Source organism: Podarcis raffonei, chromosome 2, assembly GCF_027172205.1.
Source record: "Podarcis raffonei isolate rPodRaf1 chromosome 2, rPodRaf1.pri, whole genome shotgun sequence".
Taxonomy (NCBI): domain Eukaryota; kingdom Metazoa; phylum Chordata; class Lepidosauria; order Squamata; family Lacertidae; genus Podarcis; species Podarcis raffonei.
Window position 1 is genome coordinate 126,876,007 of NC_070603.1, and position 24,724 is coordinate 126,900,730.

Genomic DNA, 24,724 nt, shown 5'->3' on the forward strand with positions numbered 1-24,724 from the left:
ATTTGGAGACAAAGGCTTTTACTGAGTCCTCACTGCTTCTTGCTGCCCCTCCACTCTTTCTTGGGGTGCAGCCTGTGCCTTCTCTCCCCACCCTCTGGCGTTTTTCCTGTTCATCAATCAATCTCCCACGAATATATTCAGTCGTCAGCTCCGCAGGCGGCATAACTTCCATTGTCAGAACCAGGTTCTCATAACTCCTGTCCAAAGAGCTCAGCAGAGTGGAAGCTTTCAGCTCACCTGGGAAAGGTACGTTGAGCTGACGCAGCTTAGTGAAAATGGCCAGCATCTGCACAATGTGGTCACGTACCAATTCCCCTGGGGACAGTCTCTTCTGAAACAGGGAGCGTATCACATGGATCTTGGCCCCAGCTGTTGTGCACTGGTGGACCCTCGTTAAAGCTTGCCAAATTCCGTGACAAGTCAATAAACCGTTGATGTGAGGCAACTGCGAAGCCTCCATGGCCATTACAATACGGAACATGGCTTTCTGATCCTTTTTTGCTGCGCCAGCAGCCCTTTCCACTTTGGCCGTATTAGCCCCTGCAGCTGCCGGTACTGGATTGGCTTGGGGGCACTCCCAGAGCTGCTTGCCCATTAACCAGTAACGAATCTGGTGAGACCAGTCCCAATTGTGGCCATTTAGCCTTTCAAAAGGCACATTGAAAGATTCATGAGATTGCTGCTGCTCCATCTTCCTGGGGCTTTAAGCTTACTGACGCTTTCTGCCGGCCGGTGCTTGAAAGATGCTTCCTGCAGCAAGCTCCGCTTTCACCAGCGAAATCACGACTGCCTCAGCTTCAGGCAGGAGCTCAGAGCTGGACTTTGCTTCTCACACTCAGCACAAAAACGTACAGCCAGAACCGCTTGGATTACTGCCTGAGTCCAGCGCGTTTCCTCTGCACATAAATTCTTCCAGGCAGCAGCAGAGCAAGCAGCGAGTGCTTTCCGTGTGAGATAAAGGAAAAGTCCGCATGCTGTTTCTTCTATATAAACAGCCTTTATTTACATCAGTAGGTAAAATAACAAACAACTCCACCAGAGCTCGGACACATGCTGTGTGTCTCTCTCTCCCGGACAGAAGTGAAGCTGTTTCACACAGACAAAGAACCTGCAGCTTCTTTGTACGTAGGAAGCTCCTCCCCAGATGTAGGACATTCAGGAGGTTAACCCTATAACCACCACACTCCACAAGGGCTGCCTTCAGATGTCTTCTAAAAGTCTGGTAGTTGTTTTTTTTCTTTGACATCTGTTGGGAGGGGGTTCCACAGGGCAGGTGCCACTACCGAGAAGGCCACTACCAAAAAGGAAACTCCCATCTCCATCTGAAAATCATCTGTAGCAACAATTATTCATAATTTGCACTCCAGAATAAACCCAGCTGCATTTAGTATCCAGCCTTTTTCCTCCTCTTCACCAAGATGACACTTTCCGTACATTTCCCTCTTAACCAAATCTTAACCAACTCAGACAATGCAATATGACTCTTATTTTTTGTTGTTGTTTAGTCGTTTAGTCGTGTCCAACTCTTCGTGACCCTATGGACCAGAGAACGCCAGGCACCTCTGTCCTCCACTGCCTCCCGCAGTTTGGTCAAATTCATGCTGGTAACCTCGAAAACACTACAGTGGTGCCTCGCAAGACGAAATTAATCCGTTCTGCGAGTCTCTTCGTCTTGCGGTTTTTTCGTCTTGCGAAGCACGGCTATTAGCGGCTTAGCGGCTATTAGCGGCTTAGCGGCTATTAACGGCTTAGCGGCTTTAAGAAAAAGGAAACAAACTCGCAAGAACTCGCAAGACATTTCGTCTTGCGAAGCAAGCCCATAAGGAAATTCGTCTTGCGGAACGACTCAAAAAACGGAAAACTCTTTCGTCTTGCACGTTTTTCGTCTTGCGGGGTATTCGTCTTGCGAGGTACCACTGTATCCAACCATCTCGTCCTCTGTCGCCCCCCTTCTCCTTGTGCCCTCCATCCTTCCCAACATCAGGGTCTTCTCCAGGGAGTCTTCTCTTCTCATGAGGTGGCGAAAGTACTGGAGCCTCAGCTTCACGATCTGTCCTTCCAGTGAGCACTCAGGGCTGATTTCCTTATGAATGGATAGGTTTGATCTTCTTGCAGTCCATGGGACTCTCAAGAGTCTCCTCCAGCACCATAAATCAATAGCATCAATTCTTCGGCAATCAGCCTTCTTTATGGTCCAGCTCTCACTTCCATACATCACTACTGGGAAAACCATAGCTTTAACTATACGAACCTTTCTTGGCAAGGTGATGTCTCTACTTCTCAAGATGCTGTCTAGGCCTGTCACTGCCCTTCTCCCAAGAAGCAGGCGTCTTTTAAATTCGTGGCTGCTGTCACCATCTACAGTGATCATGGAGCCCAAGAAAGTAAAATCTCTCACTGCCTCCATTTCTTCCCCTTCTATTTGCCAGGAGGTGATGGGACCAGTGGCCATGATCTTTGTTTTTTTTGATGTTGAGCTTCAGACCTTATTTTGCGCTCTCCTCTTTCACCCTCATTAAAAGGTTCTTTAATTCCTCCTCACTTTCTGCAATCAAGATTGTGTCGTCTGCATATCTGAGGTTGTTGATAATTCTTCCGGCGATCTTAATTCAGGCTTGGGATTCATCCAGCCCAGCCTTTCGCATGATGAATTCTGCATATAAGTTAAATAAGCAGGGAGACAAAATACAGCCTTGTCATACTCCTTTCCCAATTTTGAACCAATCAGTTGTTCCATATCCAGTTCTAACTGTAGCTTCTTGTCCCACATAGAGATTTCTCAGGAGACAGATGAGGTGATCAGGCACTCCCATTTCTTTAAGAGCTTGCCATAGTTTGCTGTGGTCGACACAGTCAAAGGCTTTTGCATAGTCAATGAAGCAGAAGTAGATGTCTTTCTGGAACTCTCTAGCTTTCTCCATAATCCAGCGCATGTTTGCAATTTGGTCTCTGGTTCCTCTGCCTCTTCTAAATCCAGCTTGCACTTCTTATAAGGATCGTCTAATAATCCAAATTAGTATTTCTCCAGTTTCTAGGTCCAGTTTCTATAAAGCCTTTTAAAAACTGTTCCAACAAATCTCAGCCAAGTCAGAATGGAAAATTATAATGTTCAGCCAATGCTGCTTCCTCTTCTTTCTTCTTTTCCTAATCTTTGGACATTTTAATCCACTGGGGATGGGGAAACAGGCATCTTAATTCCCTTTCCTCAAACATTAGGAAGAACTTCCTGACAGTAAGAGCTGTTCGACAGTGGAATTTGCTGCCAAGGAGTGTGGTGGAGTCTCCTTCTTTGGAGGTCTTTAAGCAGAGGCTTGACAACCATATGTCAGGAGTGCTCTGATGGTGTTTCCTGCTTGGCAGGGGGTTGGACTCGATGGCCCTTGTGGTCTCTTCCAACTCTATGATTCTAGGATTCTATGATTCAAACGAGATCATAGCTTGCCTTGTTCACCGTTTCAGGAGTTGCTTTGCATCCTCTTTTGTTGGCTGTACATTTTTCTCTGCCGCTCATTCCCACACCAGCTCAGCCCAACCTCGTCTTTCCATGGGGCTCTTTCTGTCTCCTCCTGCTCTTGCCTCGCCTGCTCAACACAACCTTCTGCCTCTCCCAGCGACTCCTTTCCAACGACCCCCACCTTGTGACCCACACATTCCCCTCCGTCTCGTTTTCTGGGTCTTCAATGCCAAGGCGCTGCAGAAGCTTCTTTGGAGTAGATGCATCTGGTTCCCAATAAATCACGCAGAGGCAAAGTTCATTGGCCAAAGAAGAAGGTTTCTCAGCCTTTTCAAGGGATCCTTATTAAACTTGGGAATGCATGTGATCCCATCTCTGCAGCTCACAAAAACACCAGAGAGAAGGTGGGCTGGAGCCTGAAAGGCGAAAGCATTGGCCTCGAACGCAGGCCTCAGGAACGCTTTCCCCCATGGAGACCCGGGACCCCATCTCCTTCTGAAGGGACCTCCGAGGAGGAAGCCAGGGCGGATCAGTCCCTGGACCGTGGAGGCAATTCCAAGTGCTGTACATTTCCTAAAGTCCACAATAATCTCTTTTGTTTTCTTTCAGCTAAGAAGTTGTTTTTCCTGCACCCCTCCCCCAACTGCTCAACATCCTTCCTATAGGCCGCCTCCCCCTCTCCAGCCGTGATTTAAACAACCACTGTTGTATCATCTGCAAACAATGATCTTATTACGGGGGTATTTGGGGGCACAGTCAGCTGTATAGAGCGTATATAAAAGTGGGATCAACACGCACCCCTGCGGCACCCCCATATTCATGAGATCCGCAGAGACGTGGGAATCCATCCTGACCCGTTGGGAACGGTTTGATAGAAAATTTAATATCCACCTGCACAAACACGGTGGAAGTCCCAGGTCTAATAGTTTGGGCACCAATCTATGCGGAAGAATAGTATTAAATGCAGAACTAAAGTCTACAAATAAAAATCTCGCATAGTTCCCTTTCTTCTCCAAATGAGTCAGGACAGCATGTAAAGCCATTGCCACACCATCCTCCGAGGATCTCTTTGCCTTGTACACAAACTGGTAAGGGTCAAGTCCTACTGGCAGACAATATATGATACGGTTTCTAGTATTTTGAAACATTTCATTATAATGGGTGTCAACGCCACAGGGCGAAAATCATTCAGACTGTCTATCTTTGGTTTTTTTGGCAGGGGTATAATGGTACCAGATTTCAGACAGGGTGGAACGGCGGCTTGGGCCAGAGACTGGTTAAAAATCTTCATAAAGATTCTTGCCAGTTGGTCCGAACAATCTCTTAGCACCCTGCCAGCCACCCCATCCGGGCCCATAGCCTTCCTCGTGTTTACCTCCTTTAATATTTGCCTCACTTCTCCCTCTTCCACCCTGACAGCATTTCCTGCAGGTAGTGAGGCCAATAGCTCTGACATCCCTATTGGAGCCACTGTTGGTGTCACCTCAAATCAGGCAAAGAAGGTCTTCAACTCTCCCACCAAGGAAGCAGTACTCTCTACCACTGATACATTTCTCGATTTATAACCAGTCAGATGTTGAACTCCCTGCCACATTTGTCTAGTATCATGTTTTCTCAGATGGTCCTCAATTTCTCCTCTGCTTTTGCTTTCCTGATACCCCTCTTCAAGTTCGCTCTTTCTATACCATACAGTACCCGGTCCCCAGTTCTAAAAGCAGAGTTTCTGGCCTTCAAGAATCTCCTAACCTCTCCCGTCATCCAGGGCTTCCTATTCGGATACAACTTAACATACCTTTCCCTGGTGCATTTCCTGTGCTGAATCTAAGACCGTTGATGTATAAGTTTCTAGATCTTGATGGTCGAACATATTCCAATCGGTCTCCTGGAAACAGTCCTGCAACTGCTGAGAGGCTCCCTCAGGCCACACCGTAACCATCCGTGTTTGTAGCTGGCCGTGTTTCTTGAGGGGTGTGTACACTGGTGTCAGAAGCAGGGACACATGATCTGAACCACCGAGGTGCGCCTCATATGCCCGTCTAATGTTCGTATACACCTTCTCAAGAGTACTTTCTCCCCTTATTGCACACTCAATGTGCTGATGGGATTTAGGGAGTACTGCCCTCTCATCTGTGTGAGTGAAGTCCCCCACAATAATCCGCACTGCCTCCGGGTATCTGCTCAATTTAGCATTGATGTTTTCATGCATACTACTCATGGCCCTGCAGGCATTTGCAGAAGGTGCTACATAAGAAAGCTGCAGAGATAGTGCAGGATAGTGCGCACCCCGGAAATGATCTCTTTCAGCTTCTGCCTTCTGGAAGAAGGTACAGGGATATAAAGACTAGGACTAGCCGCCTGAAAAACAGTTTCTATACAAATGCGATTTTGGTTTTAAATGCAGTGTAAGATAGTCTCTATGGGAGTATGTTGTATTTAATTATGGGGTATCAGAGTTTTTAGGGGGCTAACCAGGTTGGGATAGCTGGGATAGCAGGCTTGTTGGTTTTTGAATGTCTGATGTACATTTTTTCAATTTCGTTGTTCTGTATGGGACAATGACAATAAAAATTATCGTATTGTATTGACACTCATCTCTAAAGTGCTATATCATGTTCCTTTCCCCACTTGCCAGGAGTCTGAGCTCCATTTGGGGTCCCTCCTTCCGCACCCCAAGGTTCCTCCAAGGCCTTGGGGAAGGAAACTTAGGCAGGCTCTGCTTGCTCCCCAGGGCCCTGCAGAGGATTCAGGGTGGGGGGGGCTGTGTCTTCCTCTGGCCATGGCAGCCCCCAGGAAGCCTTGGAAGAAAGGCAGGAGACCCTCAGCAGACAACAGCCAAGTCCGGTTCTTCTCTGCAATGGCTTCCTCTTCTGAGAGCTCCCTCTCTTTCTTGTCTGGACTGGACTGGGAGGACCCCAGTTCCGCAGGGATCCAGAGTGGGGGCAACTTCTGTTCAACTACCGCCTGAGGGGGAGGAACAGATTTCTTGGCCCATCTGGGGAGCAAGTGAGGGCCATCCAGAAAGGGCTCCTGGGGCCCCGAGGGGCCAGCAGGGGAGTCTCCAGCCTCGTCTGGGGAAGCCCTTCTAGTGCTGACTCTTGGGGTGACCAAGGATGCTGGTCTGGGGGTCAAACTCCCCTGAGGGAACCCTCCACCTTTGAGGGGTGTTACGGTAAAATCTGGGTGCGCGGCTGCTCTGCCATCCAGCTCGTCGGACTAAGTCCGTGGGTCCCTGCGGAGGAAAATGAGCTCAGCCGGAGACAGGAGCAAGCTGCAGAAGATCCAAGTTTATTGCGCAACAGGTTCAAGGCGAGATTGAACAGCGAGAAAGGGGTGACATGAACTTTTGAAACTTCCCTCCATGTCCCAGAATACAGTGCAAAATACATCCCAGTTACATCATGAATACATTAAGAAGAGGTTGGGTTACACAGATTACATCATGAATACATTAAGAAGAGGTTGGGTTACACAGGATTAACATATGGAGGAGGGAGGGGGGAATATGCAGAGCTGGAGATATGCGCAGATAAGCACATCCTGATGAGAAGACAATGGTCCATGTACTGGCATTGCCTGGAGGAAAGGCTTGGCAGAGTGATTTGACAGGATTAGGGTCTTGACACCTTGTTTGAGGGATTATGGAGGACAGGGGAGGTGTGATGGAGTCCTAGAGAAATTGAGCAAATTGGCACGTTGATTTTCTATGAATTTTATAGATTTTAGTCCCTTTTGACATTGACAATTGGAAATAAATGGATATATTGTAGCGAAGAAGAAGGTGAAGAATACATGCCCCCCCTTCCGTATCAGTCCCCCATTCGGAGATAGATTTGCATTAAAGTTCTGTTAGAACTTGCAAATCTTTTCTCCGCACCCTAAATCTCGGTGAAGGTAGGGGTGCCCTATGAGTGGGAATAGGCTCTAATGGAAAAGGAGGTGGGTTGCGCAGGGCAGCAAAGGAGGGAGCAACACGGACCAATACAATGTACGTGTATGTTATATAGATATGCACTAAATAATAACTTGGTATCCACCGTACCAGATGTGTGGGTTTGTGCAAACCTGAAGGGGACTTGCAAGCCATGCCTCTTAAGGTCATTTGCAAGTATAATAGTGCAGATAGCTGGATATAGGATATCACATAAAAGAACACCTGTTGTATTTTGTTCAATAGTGGTCTATGCTTTACATTTAGCAGGAAGGTCCACTACTGACTGAAAAAAATGCAGTTTAGCTCCACCGTTTTTGTGTTCTCAGGTGCGAAGGTAGCTCTTCTGTGGTCTCACACCGGCATGGTGTCACAGTAGTGGCAATCCCTGGTGAATCCACTTGGGGCTTTCATATTAACCATGTTGCCTGGCACTCACCACAGCTGGCACAGGTTTGGACACGTCATGAGAGAAATGTCTTTGCCTTGGCCATTCTATGGGATTTTATTATTATAGGCTCTGGTCTTGCAGTCATGGGAAGTTGCTCACTTGCACTTTAAGGACCAAAAAGCTAATTGCAGCCTGGATACACTTGCCCAATTCAAACTGAGTCCAATTTGAATTTATCTTGCCCCATGGTTCTCAACTTTTCAAACCAATCTGTTAAAGCAAAACCATTCTTAAGGGGCACTTGTCCAAATAAGTCAATTTAACTCTATAAGGGATTATTCCTGCCAAACCAAAGCATATACACCTTCCTGAAGCTTCTCCTTGGTAAAGTGAATTTTAGCACATTTTAAAATGGGTAGGGAAGTTGGCAGAGTGCCAGGTGAAACAACGAAATGTGGTTATAAATTTATCTAATTCTAAACTTTGGACTACATAATAGCCTGATCTGTTAAAAAGCATAAAATGTATGAGAATCCTCCACTAGGGTGTAAGGAATAAGACATTAAACATAAAAACAATTTCACACAAAAATAGCCCCCCCCCATTTGTGGAAATAACACACTGTCAGACACATTTCAACATTCCTACGTAATAACACATAATACAAAAAAACTAATTAAGTATCAGTTGCATATCTTGAGACAATTGTGATATTTTACGCATGTATCTTCTCAATGCTGGAGCACAGTCTTGAGGTTCAAAAGTGAGAAAATGTCCTTGCAATTCAACTCCGCCCCCCTTTGTCAGCCCCACTTCCCCTTTGAAATAAATTGCTGTGGCCACTTTGAAAACTCTGGTGTCTGTTGTTGTTGCAGGTCTTGTGGTGGCGAAGCTTTTCATTGGATCTGTAGTAACACATTTGTAGAAGTGATATCCTGTAAGGGGCAGGGTTTGGGGGACTTAAAAGACAGAAAAGGGAAGGGGCGAAAGGCAAAAGGATGTCCTTCAGTTTCCGTGGGAAGCTGCAAATAATAAAAATCTTAGCGGATTAAGCATTTTATTCATTTCAATATCATTATCACATTTCCATATAATTACTGTTATTATCTGCTAAGTTTGTTTGCTTTCCTTCACTTTGGTTTTTTTTCTCTTTTCCCTTCCATATTATTAAATAAAAAATTACTCCACATGTAGAGAAAGAGAACTGTAAAAAATACAAGAAAGGTTAAAAAAATAAAAAGAAAGCAAAAAATTAGATTACCAGTCAGATGAACAAACAGGCCAAACCTTACGCCAAAGAATAAACGGACATAAATCGGACATCAAGAATCACAAGACAGAGAAACCAGCAGGAGAACACTTCAATCTCCCAGGACATTCTATACAAGATCTCAAAGTAGCTGTTTTACTACAAAGGAATTTCAGAAATAGACTGGAAAGAGAAGCTGCTGAATTGCAACTCATTACCAAACTTAAAACCATGGAGAGACCTGGTGTGAACAAAGACATTGGATTCTTATCTCATTATACATGACAAAGCCATTTTTCACCTTCTCACCCCTTGCTTTTTCCTGTAAGACCTATTGCAGTCGTTAAGAGTCGTCAACAGGCTCATCACAGCTATCTGCCAATCACCCATTCCCACCACCCTTCTGAGTAATACCCCTCCCCACCTTCTCACTATATAGAAGGATCTGGCAACTTCTGTTTCAGTGTATCTGAAGAAGTGTGCATGCACACGAAAGCTCATACCTAGAACTAACTTAGTTGGTCTTTAAGGTGCTACTGGAAGGAAAAAATTTTTTTTGTTTTGACTATGGCAGACCAACACGGCTACCTATCTGTAACCAGTCAGATGAAAACAGACTTGACACAAAGACATCAGATTCAGAAAATAATTATTATTAAATAATACAAAGATATTATCAAAACCACACAGATTACTACTGGACTAAAAATGGGGGGAAATGGAAAAAGGCTTAAAATTCAGCATGCGCTATCTGATAAGTAGAACTTGATGAAAATGACTTTCAACATGTGATTGACATGTCCCCAAAGTAAAACACACACACACACACACACACACACACACAATGACCTATGAGGAACCAAAAATAAATAAATGCTAAGACACACAATTTTTAAGAAACCTGAAGTAACCTGTTTTGGCATTCTAACATCCCAAATGAAAATAAAAGAGTGTTTCTTGATGTGACAACATCGGCTAGAATGTTAATAGCAAAATACTGGGAAATGACTTAATACCAAGAAAAAATGAATGGCAATTTAAAGTTGTGCAAGTACCTTGAACTAGCCAAAATGACAGAATTAATAAGAAATGCTCAGGCAAAAGGTAAACAAATACCATTCCACAAACAATGTTTGGTTGTGCTTCGATTAATTTCATAGACATAATGGAAAAACGGATTAAATAAATGAAAACAGATTATTTGTAACTTAAAAAGTGTCAAAGCCACAAAGAGATGGAAGTCACTAATATAGCAGGGATTCAGACTTGTTTCGCAGAACAGAAAGAAAGTTGCTGTGGGAGAAAAAAAGGGACAAACACTTTGTTATCGGGGTTCACATATCCTGTTAAAAGGGAAAATTATTTCATGTGAGAAGCCTGTGGGAGGAAATGCTGTTCCTAAAATGCAGTTCTTGTTGGAAATACACTAAAAAGGATGAACCAAGAACTCAGGCCACAAGTTTCAATGTAAGGAATAATTCCTACTCAAGAGTTGAACAGAAAAACGTATATATTCTGCTAAGAATAACAGTTTGAAGCTGATAATAGATTTAAACACAATGTGTAAGTCAATAGTTTTAAGGTAAAACGTTTAAGTACAGGAATAATGTAGTTTCAAATATGCAGTGATATAGTATAGAGGTACATGAAATGCCAGTACACAACAGTTATTTTGTACAAGTCTCAATGGCAGTCAAAAGGAGTCCATATTATATAGAATCAAAATAAGGACTAAATAATCAAATAGGGCCGAAAAGGAGTATCCGGAGTGTGAATCAGATGTACGACTCAGTAGTGGTGACCAGGACAGGGCCCTGTTTCGGAGTAAACGCCTTCTTCAGCTCGGTTTTTTGAGGACTATAAATCTGTTAGAAGTCTGTATCATTTAATTCTTTTATGTTTCTTAGTCGACACGCGTCTTAGGTAATGGAATGCTCCCAAGTTTTCTTGCGTTTCTCTTCATAAAAGAACTGTTATTCTTAGCAGAATATATACGTTTTTCTGTTCAACTCTTGAGTAGGAATTATTCCTTACATTGAAACTTGTGGCCTGAGTTCTTGGTTCATCCTTTTTAGTGTAGTTCCTAAAATGCACACAAACAAAGTCTGTGATTTAAATCCCATTGGGGGGGGGAATGCTTTGATATTTACCTGTGAAAAGAATTTGGCATGTTAAGATTTGAAACTTGGCAACCTCTTGACTTTGATGGTCCAGTACTCAACCCTTTTGTCTTACGTAGTCCCTGGAGCAAAGGACACATTAAGGGTGATTTCCCTCAGTGGTTCCAAGTTTTACATAAGAAAATTTGGATAAGTTTGGAAATTTGCATAAGTTTCTCCCTGCAGCCCAAGCTCTCGAAACCTCCTCTCCCCCCCTACAGTTCCCCCTCCTTCCTCTCTCTCTCTCTCTCTCTTATTTTTTTCTTTCCTTTTTTTTAGCTGATCTAGCCCTGTGCATGTGCAGAGTTCATGTCTCAGCAAACCTTTTATACTATTGAAAATGTTGAATCTTTTGGCTAAATTACCATTTGAATAAAGGAAATGAAGGGTAAGGAGTAGATTTAAAAATAGGGTTAGATTTAAAACAAAACAAGAAACTCTGCAATTCAAGCATTTACCAAAGCTAGAAGTTTTCTAAGGGATCATGTTTCCTGCAGCCCAAGCAAGGGAGTGCTTCCTTTATTTACAGGAAAGGGCTATCATTATTGGTCATATTATTGGTCATTTTATCTGGTCATTCGCGGAACAATGCCACGCCCTTATATATGGGGGGGAAATGGCCAGAGAGTCAGAATTCATAGGATTTTTTAACATTCTCAGTCATTTCAGCCTTACCATTTGCATACATTTTCCCCCCCTGCCCTTTATTTACAGGATTGGTCAAGGCTCATATGTATTTGTATGTGCCTAAACTTTGAATTGACTTTGAAGTCTGATTTTTAAATAGTAGACAAAATGATAAACACTGTAATCACTCAAATGCTTGATATCACCAGTTCTGCTTCAAAACATCACGGCTTTTACCTCTCACCTTTTTTAAAAAACAAAGAGCAAAGTTGGGCTGAATTTCAACTCATCACATGCTTGCAGACACATGGCCCTCCACACAGCCACAAATTGGGAGAGCTGAAAGGGACCCTGGGGTCATCTAGTCCAACCCTAAAATACAGTGTTCATAGCAAGATTTGTGAGATTTCACCCCTCCCATATCCAAGAATCTCCTGATGGGTCTGCTGATTCTCCAGAGAGGAGGAGCAGTGTTCTGCTCTCTACTTATTCTGCTCCAGCACCACATCAAAGAGTCAGTCAGTCAGTCAGTGTGTCGGAGAGAGAGAGACTGAGTGTTAGAGATCGTGTGTATAGATAAGGTTGCTGCTAAGAGCAGCTGCAGACACTCAGTGTAGTGCAGCATTCAGTTATGCTTAGACCTCATTAAGCTCTGTATATAGTTGTATAATAGTTGTAGATAGAATAAAGAAGATATTCTACAGAGCTGCTCTCCGAGTCGTTTATACTCTGCTATACTCTGCTGTGCGATGACTGTCTTCTTGTTGGAGTGAATCCGGTGCTCACAACTCTAAGCTGTGAGTCCACAGCACTTTGATGTGTTCCTGTGTGGAAGGTGGTCTCTGGAAGTGCTACCCAGCTCGCCTAGCCCGGTCGGGGCTGAAGTGCATGAGTCCAGTTGGTGGCACTGGCTCAAGGGCGATGCTGACATCGGTTATGGGCCCAGTCGTTCCAGTCGTCTGACCTGTCGTTGTTCCAGTCGTCCCAGTCGTCCCAGTCGCCAGAGGCTTCTGTTGCTGATTGCTGGACGGCAGAACGGAGGCTGCATGCTGGACTGATTTGTGGTGCCCAGAAGCAGAGCTGTTTTGGAGCAGAGTGTTCAAGTTGCCGCTGTTCTGCTGCTTGATTTATGGAGGTATGTTGCTGACTGCCAAGAGAAGAAGATAGCATCCCTGTTTGCCTGTTAATTGCGCTCTGAGTGGGAGAGAGAGTGGCTGAAGGAGTCCAAGGCTTTATTTGTGTTGCACGAGGGAAGTGTCTTGCTCTAAGTAATAGCAGACATGGCCTGTGCACATTCTGGCCAGATGGCTCTGTCCTTTCCTCTCCTCACGCCTGAGACCTATGCTGTCTGGCAGGTCAAGATGAGAGCGCTTTTACAGAGGGAAAAGCTATTCTTCACTATAGAAGATGACCCTCCCGATAAGGATGATGATGATTGGCCTGAGTGGCATGCTGCAGATATGAGAGCCCGTGGGACAATTGTTTTGAGGGTTTCTTCTTCTTATTATTATTAAATATTTATTAAAATTTTCCACATTAATACAAAAAATAAAAAAACAAAAAACAAAAAAATTAAAAACACATAAAGTTTACAAATCCATATTTTCAATAACATATTTCCCTGACTTCCCCACACCTCCCCTTCTTATATTCCAATTCCAATTGTTAGTTCAACAAGTTCCTATCCACAATTTTTAACCTTTTTATATTTAATTCATTTTAGAAAAACCAATTTTAACTTATAGACATCAATATTTGTACCTCAGTGCTCCTTCTTAAAACCTTTTACTAAAGTCGACCCAAAATCCCTTCCACAAATTCCCCAATTTTCATACTAATAACCAAACAAAATAAAAAACAGATTATAATTGTACGCCCTTCGGATTCCCAGACCCCACCACCCCCTTTCCCGGTTTCGATCCCCAGCAAATGTCCATCAGTCTTAATCTACTATCAGCCTGGAGACCTCACGTCCAAGGCTCTTAATTCTCTCTCAGTTCCTCTCTGCCGGTTTTTTTGATAGTCCTTAGTATTAAACATCAGATCTCGGAGAAGCTCTGTCCCAATAAGGTCCATGTTTCTTCCAGCTGGACCTCCATACTTAAAAGTGGGGCCCGAAAGTCCAATTGTCCCGAAAGCTCCAGCTTCCACCTTAATCAAATTTGTAATCCATAGGTCTTCAGATCTCCACATAAGGAGATCTCTCCATTCTTCAATCTCCAATTCAAACCAGATTTTCTTCATCCAGTACTTATTTTCCTTTGTAATCATCATGTCAGACCTCTGGTTCGATTTCTTATTTTCCTTTGTAACCATCATGTCGGGCCTCTGGCTCTCCTTTGTCATCTGCAAAATTACAGCTCCTCCTTCCTTTTCCTCAGGAACAACATATGTCTCCTTCTCCACACTCTCAAAATTCTCAAATTTCTCTTTTTGTCCAGCTGCATGGGCTTCCTGAGTCAAATCCTTATCAAATTCAGTAATGTTATTTACTGTTAAGTTCAGAGTTGCAACATTTGTAGCCAAAACATCAATTTGGCCTTGTAACTTTCCCAAGAGAACAAAAACTCTGTCCAACCCAGCCTGGATTTTCCCTCCTCCAGCCATTCTTGTAATGTTCCAAATCCCCCTCTAGAGGGATTTTGGTAACTTAATATTCTTTCCAGTTCAAATCCAAAAATCAAGTTAGTTTGTATCAGTTCTTCCTTGTTTTCAACAAAATATAACCAAATTGCAACAAATATATCCAGCAGAGACAGCAGAAACAAAGTTCTCTTTTTCCTTCTTGACAGCTAATTTTGACAGCTGTCAAACTCTTCTATATCTCCTCAACAGGCTCTCTCGCGAATCACTCCCGGGTCCGGGGGGGGTGGCACTTCAGCTCTCAAAATTAGCTCTTGTCCTCCAGTAAAATTACTTATACTTATATTGCCAAATCGTGAAATTAATATCTTTTATCCAATAAAGAAAAAGAAATTCTCTCGACCTTAGTTAACTAGTCCTTGCTTTAAATTTTTTTTACAAGACGGGGAGGCGGACTTCCTGTTTGCGCCTTCCCCGATCGTGCCAAATTAAAAAAAAAAATTCCTTTACAAGTCCAATTTCCGTACTACTCACGGGTTGTTACTTTTAGAGTCCAATTGTTCACAAGAAGAAGTCAGCGCTCTCCGACCATGGCACGCGGCTTCACTCCGCAGGAGGAGCAGTCGACTCTCAGCACCGCGCCGCTCACCCCGTCCCCCGTTCCGAAGCCTTTAAAAAGGCTCCTTCGCAGGTCGGGGGGCGCAAATGGTGCCCGCCGAGTCACCAGGTTCACAGGCTTCAGCGCCTGTGATTTCTAAGGGTCCCCGCGTCGCCGCAGCGGCAAGACCCAGCTCCTGTAGAGCCGATCCCCTCCGGAGCTCGGAGGGAATCCGCCATTAGCCGTTCGCGCTAACCCGGAAGTCTTTGTTTTGAGTGTTTCAGACCACTTGCTGGTAAACTTAGAGGGTCAAGAGACTGCATGAGCTGTTTGGCATAAGCTGAGAGATATGCATTTGAGGGAAAATGCCGGTTCCAGTGTGATTTTCTTCAAGAAGCTGTGCAGGCTGCAGTTGGAGAAAGGTGGTGATTTGCCTAGCCATCTATCTCAGTTAAAGCGTCTCAGACAGGACCTTGTTCAGCGAGACCTGGCTATTTCAGAGGCTGTGTTTGCAATGCTGATGATAAATAGCCTAGATGATTCTTACGATGGAGTAGCTGCCCAGATTTCTACAATGCCTGCTGACCGGCTAACAGAAGATTATGTGTCTAGCGTGCTCCTGAATGAGTGGGATCGCAGACAGGCTGTTAGAGAAAGCCGGGACAACTGTGCTGTTAAAAATGTGTTTGAAAGTGTGCCTGAGTCTTCAGCAGGGGAAAGTGAAAGTGAAACTGCTGCTGTTAAAGCACTAAAGTTGAGGCGGTGCTTTTCGTGTGGAGCACAAGGCCATTTGAGTTTCCAGTGCAAGAAATCTTCAAAGAAGAAGGGAAACTTCAGAGGCAGAGGGGGAGGAGGACAAAATCCCCAAGCACCTGCTACTTCAAAGGCTTTGATCTCTCGCTGCTCCAATCAACGTGGGCGGAGTTTCTTTGTGATCGACTCTGGCTGTTCAAACCACGTGGCCAAAGATAAGGATCTCTTTGTTCAGCTTAAGAAGCAAGAGAAAGCAATTAATCAAGCAGATGGGACTGTTCTCACGAGTTTGGCTAAGGGAACTGTGTTTTTAAAGAGCCTGAATGCAACAATTAAGAATGTCCTGTATGCGCCTGATATTCAGGACAATTTGTTGAGTGTTTCCCAGCTTGATCGTCAGGGTTTTAAGGTGGTTTTTGCTAGATCTCGTGAAATTCGTCGAGATGGCAAGCTCATTCTGTATGCAAAATGTGTTCATGGATTGTACCAATTGCCTTTTGTTTCAGGTACTGCAGATGCAACTGAGAGAGAGTGTTGCAATTTGTCTGTTGATAAGAATGAGAAGTTGCATGACCAATGTATTCATTATTACCACCGTGTTTATGGTCATTTGAATTTCCAGGCTGTGGCAAAAATGCCTGATATGGTTCAGGGTATGAAGTTGAAAGAATGTCCCTACCACATGAAACGTGTTTCTTGTGCTGAGAGTAAGGCAAGGCAAGCTCCCAAAGGTACAGAGTCTGGGAGAGAGGCCAAGAAACCATACGAAGTCATTCATGCAGACTTAGTGGGGCCTCTAGCGCTCTCTAGAGGCAATTCTAGCTTTTTTATGGTTTTGATAGATGCCTATTCTAGATATGTATGGGTCTATATGCTGCAGAAAAAGTCTGAAGCCTTTACCAAGTTTCGTCAGTTTTGTAAATGGCTCAGAAATGTATATAATGAGAATGTACATTGTATTTTCACTGACAGGGGTGGAGAGTTTTGTTCAGAGGAGTTTGAGAGTTTTCTTTCTGAACAGGGCATTGAGCATAGGACGGCCACGCCCAGATCACCCTGGCAGAATGGTTTATGTGAGAGATTAAACCAGACCCTGCAGCAAGGAATCAGAACACTGTTACATGATTCGGGGCTAACCAATCCCTATTGGGCCAAAGCTCTTTCGTTTTTCTGTCACGTGTATAACAGAAGGTATCAGTCCGCAGTAAATCGCACCCCATATGAGATGCTTCACAAAAGAAAGCCATGTGTAAAGTATTTTAAAATTTTTGGATCGGAGGTTTGGGTGCACACCTTGCAGGGTGACAAACTTAGCAAGCGTGGAGAACATGGTGTTTTCCTAGGGTACGAGAAAGGGTCTTATCGTGTCCTGATCACAGACACGAAAACAATAAGGCTGACCAGGAGTATTGAGGACAATCCAAAATGGGACAGAGTTGGAGTTTTTCAGTGCCATCCCATTTGTGATGATGGTGCAAAAGGGGCAAAGACAGTTAAGAGGGAGGCAAGTGTTGTTGTTGGTGATGATCCTGATGCCAATGTAGTTCCGGATGGTGGCACAGATTATCAGAGCCCAAAAGCCTCAGGTGAGTCTGACGCTGATTCAGACTTAGCAGCTTCATATACTTTAGCTCCCCATTCTCCCAAAGAGGAGGAAGCACCAGAACAAGAGGATCAGAGAGTTTTGCGCAGATCCGAGAGAACAACCAAGGGTGTACCACCGAAAAGGTTTTCTGAAGAGTTCGCTAAGGCTGCGGTCACGAGCAACTCTGGTGGGGTTTTTAAACCAGGCATGAAGTGTGCTGACAGTAATAGCACAAAATGCTTTATTTATTTCCTTACCTGACCTTAAGTGGTTCATGTGTAATACGTTAAAAGGATCAGGATTGAAGGAGCAAGCGTGTGTTTAAGTAAAAAAAGTGGTTGCAGTGATTGTTTAATAGTATTGATAAAGTGTCTTAGATAAAGGGGGAGAGAGATACTTGCAGATATGTTAACAAAGGTTGTAAGTAGAGAACAACTTTTTGAATGTGTTTGTAAATTACAGTTATGTTAAGATTCTTGAAATGGTCGGATGAAATGGGGGAGGATGAGGAGATTTCACCCCTCCCATATCCAAGAATCTCCTGATGAGTCTGCTGATTCTCCAGAGAGGAGGAGCAGTGTTCTGCTCTCTACTTATTCTGCTCCAGCACCACATCAAAGAGTCAGTCAGTCAGTCAGTGTGTCGGAGAGAGAGAGACTGTTAGAGATCGTGTGTATAGATAAGGTTGCTGCTAAGAGCAGCTGCAGACACTCAGTGTAGTGCAGCATTCATTTATGCTTAGACCTCATTAAGCTCTGTATATAGTTGTATAATAGTTGTAGATAGAATAAAGAAGATATTCTACAGAGCTGCTCTCCAAGTCGTTTATGCTCTGCTATACTCTGCTGTGCGATGACTGTCTTCTTGTTGGAGTGAATCCGGTGCTCACAACTCTAAGCTGTGAGTCCACAGCACTTTGATGTGTTCCTGTGTGGAAGGTGGTCTCTGGAAGTGCTACCCAGCTCGCCTAGCCCAGTCGGGGCTGAAGTGCATGAGTCCAGTTGGTGGCACTGGCTCAAGGGCGATGCTGACAATTTGTACTACCAGAGACACACACACATACTTATGTACACAGACACAACTGGGGAGGAGACCACAAGCCATGCTCCTATCATGTACTAAGGAAGAGGAAAATAAAAGTACCCAACTTTACACAGAACCCTTTTAGCAGATCTTGAGATAGTTTGAGAGAGAGTTTACTTCCTTAGACTAAAGAGTGCAAGTTCCTAGAGAAATGATCTTAAAGGCAGAACAGTTTTCCTAAGATAAGATAGGAAGAGAATCTGGGAGAGAATATTTTATTAGCATAGGGTTATTTCAGTTGATATAACCACTCAAATAATAAAAACAGTCCTGGATTTGATTTAAAAGGGATACAAAAGTTAATAATGTTTCTGAACTTGCACAGGAATAGTACGCCTAATTAAGATTTTTTAAAATAACGATACATAGGAAAGTGAGATGTTGGGTACTTTTAGCAAAGAATGTGCCCCCCTCCCTTGTTGAAGGAAGCTTACTCGGGAGTAAATTCACTTGGCACGGAAGTAAGAAGGGGGGGGGGGACCTGAAAGAGACTGAAACAAGTGGGGGAGGCATTTTCCAATAAGAAGCCAGGAAACCCTGGCTGATCTTAGAGACTGATATCAGGACTGGACTCTATAGATAGACAATTGTTGTCTATCAAAGCTTCTACCTTTTATTAACAATTTTCTTAGAAGGAACACCTATTTTCATAGGCATGTGCTTAATGAAATACATACACTGCATTTTAGCTTGAGAGAGCAGTTGGCTCAATTAGGCTTTTGCAGCAGAAACATTAGTTTCTTCACAGCACATTTCAAAATACTGGGGGGAAAAGACTGGAACACGGATGTAGACTCACAAACTCAAAGGTTGCAACATAATATTATCTACCATCAACTTAAAATCATACTCCTCACTTAAGCGACTCAGAGGAAGACTCTTTGGAGCCTCTCTCAAATAACAAACATTTGCACCCTTCATTCTCATTTTGTTTTTGTTTTTTTGTCCTGTTTTAAGATTGATAAGGTCCAGCATGGCTTCCTTAGATTTAAAATTTTGAAGCAAGCTTGTAGTTTAAACTATGCACACTTAAGAAAGGCAGTCTGTCAGAGACAGAAGGAACAGACAACACACATAACAGACAACATGTAAACATACATATTCTCATATATGTATTAACAGACAACACACATAACAGACAACATGTAAACATACATATTCTCATATATGTATTAACAGACAACACACATAACAGACAACATGTAAACATATATATTCTCATCCTTTAGTTGGTTATTGCAAGGAGTTGGGCCGCTTCCTTTGGCTTCATTAAGTGAAATTAGTAGGAAGGTCCCACATGGTTTTATGAGCCTCCTTGCCTCTTCAAACACACCACCAGTTAATCAAACTGGCAGGGCTCACAACGCTTGGTTGACTGGGTACCCCTTTATATATGCATGCGTTGCTGTTGTTGCTTTTTTGTTGTTTTTATTTTTTTGGGGTTTCTGGGATAGAGAAGGGAGAAAGAGAGGGGTTGATTAGGATTTGGGTAACTTGTACAGGGGGCTATTTAGGGTTTTCCTTTTCCTTGTTGCTTGGCAACTTCCTAGTGGTTTATTGAGCTCTAGCTATCCGGTTACCTCTCGTTCCTTTCCTTATTTCCTATTCCAAATCTTGGGGTTCCTTTCCACTCTGCCAAATCCCGCCCAAGTCCTCCTGGGCTATCCCTCCTGGCAACCTCCTACCTATCGTCAAAATCTCAGGAAAAGGGGCCCTACTGAACGCCCGCGCCGTGTGGTGCCAGATCGGGTGATCCCTGGATAGAGTTTTGAACCGAAAATCCCCCTTGCTTTTGGAAGCGGGCTCACGCATGATACACGTGTTACGTGGCACCGACCAGTGCGGCTGGGATTGAGACAGAAAGCCAGACCCCTTCCTGCCCCCTTGCCAGGCGCTAGGGAAGTTTGGAAAGAGAGCTCCAACCCCTTGCTTTCAACTGAGATGCCCGTTGCGGAGAGTCGGCTGTCTTTCAAGTCGGCTCTCTCCGTCTTACTTTCGGGCTCCCAATTGGTGCAGCTGGCTGGAGATTTTTAAGAGAAAGAGATATAGCTCAGAACCCCCCTTTCGGGTTGAGCGGCAGTCCACGGTCTCTCTCACTAACCGGACCAAGAGAAAGGTAAGAAGGAGCGATAGAGAGGAGGGCAGAGAATTCAGTTGCCAGGAGATTTCCACCCCCTTCCCACCAGTGCACTGGATTTTTCCTTTTCCTTATACTCACGCGTCTTCTATGATGATCCCGGGATCGATGAATAAGCCGGCTGGATCCCTCTTTGCTCCCCGGCTGAACTCCTGGGGCTTTCGATTACCGTCCGGAAGATGGCCGGGGGTCCAAATGATCTTCCCAGGCAAAATGGCCCGGTGCCGGCTGAAGATTTCAGGGCCCCCGGTCAGCAACACGGGAGAACCGCAAAGCCCCACGTTGGGTGCCATCTGTTATGGTAAAATCTGGGTGCGAGGCTGCTCCGCCACCCAGCTCGTCGGACTAAGTCCGCGGGTCCCTGCGGAGGAAAATGAGCTCAGCCGGAGATAGGAGCAAGCTGCAGAAGATCCAAGTTTATTGTGCAACAGGTTCAAGGCGAGATTGAACAGCGAGAAAGGGGTGACATGAACTTTTGAAACTTCCCTCCATGCCCCAGAATACAGTGCAAAACACATCCCAGTTACATCATGAATACATTAAGAAGAGGTTGGGTTACACAGGATTAACATATGGAGGAGGGAGGGGGGAATATGCAGAGCTGGAGATATGCGCAGATAAGCACATCCTGAGTACCAGTGATGAGAAGACAATGGTCCATGTACTGGCATTGCCTGGAGGAAAGGCTTGGCAGGGTGATTTGACAGGATTAGGGTCTTGACACCTTGCTTGAGGGATTATGGAGGACAGGGGAGGTGTCATGGAGTCCTAGAGAAATTGAGCAAATTGGCACGTTGATTTTCTATGAATTTTATAGATTTTAGTCCCTTTTGACATTGACAATTGGAAATAAATGGATATATTGTAGCGAAGAAGAAGGTGAAGAAGACATGCCCCCCCTTCCGTTTCAGGGGATAAAGCCCTTATTATTATTACTACTACTACTGTTATTCTTCTCCTCCTTGGGCCTCTGAGACAGAGAGGGCCTTTCCCTCCTGGCCCCCTTTGCAGACCCCGGCAGATCCCCCAAGGCCGCTTGCCTGGCGTCTCCCAACGGAGAGGCCTCCTCTGTGGGGCCAACATGGCGAGGAGAGAGGCTGCCCTGCGGAGGCCAAGCCATCATGGCAGGAAGGCGGCTGAGGACCAAAGGTGCCGCCCTCCTTCATCCGGGAGGAGAGACCCCGAGAGCGTGGGACCCCCGAGGCCCACAGGGGAGCCATGGCGTCTCTGGGAGCCGCTGGGGCCTCCGGAAAAAACAAAATGGCGTTCCCGCCTATTTCGGAAAAACACCATCTCTTGGCCCTGCTGCCTCCATGGGCTCCTCCTGGGCCTCCCTGGCCATGGGGGGAATCCAGCTGCCCCCAAACAATGAGGGGGAAGAGAAGGAAGGAGAAATGAAGGAGAAATGAAGGAGAAGCTGGGAGGGGGAGCAGCAAAGAGGGAAACTCAGGGGGAAAACTCCCTCAGGAAACCGGGCGAAGGAGAGGAGGAGGCCCAGGGGAATCTGAAAGGTGATTGGCCAACTGTCCAGTGCAGAGGCCTCTGATTGGTCCATCCCTGCTCTGGGGTGGGAAATGGGTCTCCTGCCTCCATGTGGTTCTGGGAGCCCAGTAGGAACTGGTTTTCTGGCAGGAAACTCGGGGAAAGGATGGCAGGGGTCCCTCTTCCTTTGAACTGGAGTCTGGTACCCTCTCTCCACCATCCTGGTCTTCCCCTTTCTTTTTCATGCGCCCCCCTCCTGCCCCCCCCCCGGTCGCGTGTGCGTTTCCTTCCTCGCCTGGGACTCTTCCTCCTCCGTCTCTCTTCCTGGGATGAGAAGCGGCTGCAGAAGCAGAAAAACCCGTATTTTCGGGAGGGGAGGGGGTCTCCTGGCTGGGAAGCCCCCCCTCCCCCCCCCCGAGCTGGAGGGTGTTTTTGGAGGGGGGGTGTCTGGAGGGAGCCATTTCTGAGCCCACGGCACCTCCCGCCACTAGGCAGCCTTCGCCTCTTCTCCCTCCCAGCCTTTCCTCGGGATCCAGGAGCCTCGATGTTGGGGGAGAGCCAAGCTAACCCCCCATGGACCCCCCCCCGTCTCCCTTGCAGTTAGTCTGGTGGGATGTGGGCTCCTTGGGGCAGAGGGAGGGAAGGGGGGCAGCCCCTAGGGCGCAGGCGCAGAAGCAGAAAAACTGCAGGCAGGGAGGGAGGGAGGGGGAGGCGAGGACTCGGCTTGGCAAGGGTTAAAAGGAGCAGAGCGGGATTCCTAGAGAGGGCGGGAAGTGGAGGGGAAGGGGGCAAGGTCCTCCAGAGCAGGAACCCCTCCCTCCCTGCTTTCTTCTCTCTTTTGCAAACGCTTCCTTGGTGCCCCTCCTGGACTCGGGTGAGTCTCCTCTCTCCTCCCCCTGAGGGTGCAATGGGGAGAAGGGGGTCCCAAGGCCGCATGGGGTCCCTGCTCAGATCATGCCTGGGGGGGGAGCCCCCCAAGTCAGGGGGCGGAGAGTCAGGGCAGAGGGAAAAGGAGACGCAGCACTGAAGGGGGCGGAAAAGGGGGCGAAGGGGGCCAAAGCAAGCCGGGGAAGGAAGGGGGCGCGGGGGGGGGAGGGAGGCGCTCCCTGGCTCGCTCCCCCCTAGCCTGGAGGTCAGCAAGGACCTCTTGCTGCCTTAGGTATACTCGCCACCTTGGGCTGGGCAAAATACAGGTATCGGGGGGGGGGGAATTGGGGGCCCAAAAATCCCTTTACCTGGTGCAGAAATCCCTTCAAAGGAATCCATTACAGTGATCCGATGGAAGCTCCCAGTCCCTGCAAACATTCCAAAATGATTTAGCCCTCTGCACAGCTGATGAAGGGAAAACCCAGGAATCCTTGTCTTGTCTGCCTATGCGGCATCTATCAGGGCCAGTCTTTTTTGTCTGCCAACCCAATCATCTTTATCCCAATCACTTAGAAGATTATTTCATGCTACTCTTCTAGGGAAGACACCAGACAGAAAAAGACAAGAGTGAAGAAAGTAGAAAAGAATGTACTACGGTACTGACAAAATAGGAGTTGTATTTTGTACAGACTGGACTTGGGGGGTCAACTGAAAAGCTACATTTTAATATATTATGTCACGATGTTGATTTTGACATTATGAGAATCTGTATCTAATTCTAGAGAAGTAGTTTCTAGTAAATAACTTTGCAATTGTTACTATACGGCCTATTACAATTACATGCTTTTTCAACTGCAAACATTCCAGCGACAATATTGAAAGGAAATCCTCCCCACCTGCTGGATTTCTGCCTGCCAGAAGGATGAAGGATGTAGAAAGCCAGCCAAAAGGGGAGAGGGGGACAGTGGGAGAGAGAGAGAGAAGTTCTCCTTCACTTCCTCACAGATTCGCATAACCCCAGGGCACCTTAACAGGATACATTTTTTGGCCTTGGTAGGCGTGGCTATATTTTAAGGAATACAGTCCACAGGTCTGCCATGATTGACTGCATAAGAGCCAACTCCTCGGGCCGAGGTTCCCCCCATAAAACATTTGAGCCCCCCTCCCGTTAATGGGCATTGCCATTCAAATGGTGTGTGCACACTGCATCTTGTGATCAGTTTTGCGGGGCAGGGCTTACTTGGGTCCAGGGGCTCCAATGGGGAGAATTAAATCCTTAATTAACGGAGATTCTGCCCCCTGACATAATTCCTGGCTATGCCCATGCCTGTCCTTCCTTAATATTTTATTCAAGTTGGCACCCCTAATTGACTGCCGTTCCCTGTGCTGTCCCCTGCTGCTGCTATTATTATTATTGTTGTTGTTATTATTATTAAATTTGTATTATGCCCTTCATCCAAAGTTTACAGGGCGATTCACAACATAAAAATGCAAAATGAGAACACCAAATGCATAAAAAACAAAGGCAAACCAATGATCTCAGGGCGACTTTTGCATATAGCCCACAAATTCTCGATGGGATTTATGTCTGGGGAATTTCCTGGCCAATCAGTACCTGTATTTGCTGCTCTGTCATGAATTTCTTCACCACTTTTGGTGTGTGATGGGGGCTAGGTCCTGCTGCAACATCCCAGTACTGTCAGGATACTTCTTTTCCAACTCTGGAATAACTCTCTTTCATAGAACCTCAATATATTGGGGCGAGCGCATCATTCCTTCTATTGGCTACAGGTTCTGACACCATCATAACTGACGCATCCCCAAAACA

The 24,724-nt window shown here is 45.5% G+C and overlaps 1 protein-coding gene across 10 annotated transcripts in view; it reads left to right on the forward strand.

The window, feature by feature from the left end:
- Window positions 1-24,724, forward strand: part of LOC128409528 (zinc finger protein 883-like) — a 451,816-nt gene that overhangs the window by 248,728 nt on the left and 178,364 nt on the right. For 2 of the 10 annotated variants that reach the window (XM_053380061.1, XM_053380063.1), the window contains exon 1: window positions 22,846-22,903. The exons of the other annotated variants lie outside the window; for them this stretch is intronic. The gene's annotated coding sequence lies outside the window, so the exon portion shown is untranslated. Of the gene's footprint in view, window positions 1-22,845; window positions 22,904-24,724 lie in introns of those variants that run through there. 10 annotated transcript variants of the gene reach the window in all.